Source organism: Suricata suricatta, chromosome 5 (genome assembly GCF_006229205.1).
Source record: "Suricata suricatta isolate VVHF042 chromosome 5, meerkat_22Aug2017_6uvM2_HiC, whole genome shotgun sequence".
NCBI classification, from domain to species: domain Eukaryota; kingdom Metazoa; phylum Chordata; class Mammalia; order Carnivora; family Herpestidae; genus Suricata; species Suricata suricatta.
Genome location: NC_043704.1, coordinates 1,105,731 through 1,107,270, shown reverse-complemented (window position 1 = coordinate 1,107,270; position 1,540 = coordinate 1,105,731). Strand labels below are relative to the sequence as shown.

At 66.0% G+C, this 1,540-nt stretch overlaps 1 protein-coding gene across 1 annotated transcript in view; it reads right to left on the bottom strand.

Annotated features, from left to right (window-relative positions):
• The window catches only part of LOC115292525 (collagen alpha-1(XVIII) chain-like), a 17,930-nt gene that overhangs the window by 2,193 nt on the left and 14,197 nt on the right, over positions 1–1,540 (bottom strand). The gene's annotated exons all lie outside the window — the stretch shown is intronic.

The following is a 1,540-nucleotide window of genomic DNA, read 5'->3' as shown; positions in this document are numbered from 1 at the left end:
GGCATCTCCTGTGCGTTAACCCGTCCCCTCCCGGGGGCACACTGAGCTGCTGCTGGGTGACCAGCCTGCTCTGGACACTGAGGACGTGTCAGCTACGGGGCATGAAGGTCCACTGCAAAGTGGCACAGGAGGGCACAGGTGACCCCCTGGACCAGCACGCAGGACGACGGGAAGGCACTTGTACCCCATGGAGGACCCTAGATTCTGTGTGCTGACCGGCGTGAGCTCAGCCCCCGCAGGGGAAAGGGGGCCTCTGCCAGCTAGCACGGAGGACGGTCCCTTTCCAGGGCTCTTGGGGGTCAACCAGCAGCGGTGTCGCCACCAGGGGCAGAGTCCTCCAACGCCTGCTGTTTGTGTGTGTTTTTCCGGGAATGGAGCCGCACGACAGTCCGGGCCCTGGCCTGGGTGGCCGTTCACACAAGGGCTTTGACCCAGGAAATTAATATTTGACTCGGTGTTTTCTGTGGCGCCTCAGGGACCTGGCATCCAGGGTGTCATGTCCCCGCTTTGTTCCTCTGTCACATGTCAGTGACTCCCCCCTACAGCCCCCAGGTACGGGCACATGCACCCAGCGCCGCCACCTCCCAGGACCCGGAGGGCCGCCCGAGGCCCGGGTGCCCGGCCGGGGAGGGGCCGTGGGGGCCGTGAGGACCCTCCCCGCTGTGCGCAGATGGATTGCTTCTAAGGGCTTGACGGGTTGTGCGTTAACTGGATTTTTAATGGGAGGCGGGAGGCCAGGTTCCCGTGGCGGGGGAGTGGCAGGCTTGCTCTGCCCCCCGATTCCACGATGACCACGCTCGATCTGGCCGGGGCGATGGTCCAAGCACATCCCGTGTGCTGACACCCCGAGTCCACTAACACCTGTGAGGCCCCGTGCTGCGGCCAGAGCCCATGCCCGGCCAGGGCGGTTCAGGCCGGACCCCCCACCCCCCACTGCCCCCTGCAGACCCAGGACCGACCCAGGGCCACTGAGAGGGCAGCGCCCACATCTGCTCCCCGCCCGGATCTCCGCCGAGGAGGGGCGCCCCCGGGCTCCAGCCCCGCTCCGTCACTTCAGGGCCCCTGCGGCCGGACGCCCCACAGCCTTCCTCCGTGGGGGACCTCGCTCACCGCGCGGGCGGCGCCCTCAGGGAGAGAAGGGCTGTGGGGTCGGGCCTGGCCCAGCCGGCTCTCTCCGGCCTCTGCCCCACACCGCCGCTGGCACGTGCCCGTCGGCAGGCGGACCGACACGTGTGACAACGGTCCCCACGCCACGGAGGCTGGGGCGGCAGGGCAGCCGGGGAAGGACGCGGGCGAGGACGCACTCGGGGCAGGGATGTCCCCACGGGAGGCCCGCCGAGAGCAGGACCTGAGTTTTCCCATGTCCTGGTCACATTGGAGTTTTGTGGGTTTTCGCTTTTGTTATCAGGTGTTTTGTGTTTGGGTTTTTTTTTTCTAGTAACTATAAAAACAAAACTCACGATCAAGAATAAAGGAAGAAAAAACCAGAGAAGTCCGGGAGGCCCCCCCGTCAGGTGAGCCCTGCCATGTTGGGGGGCGC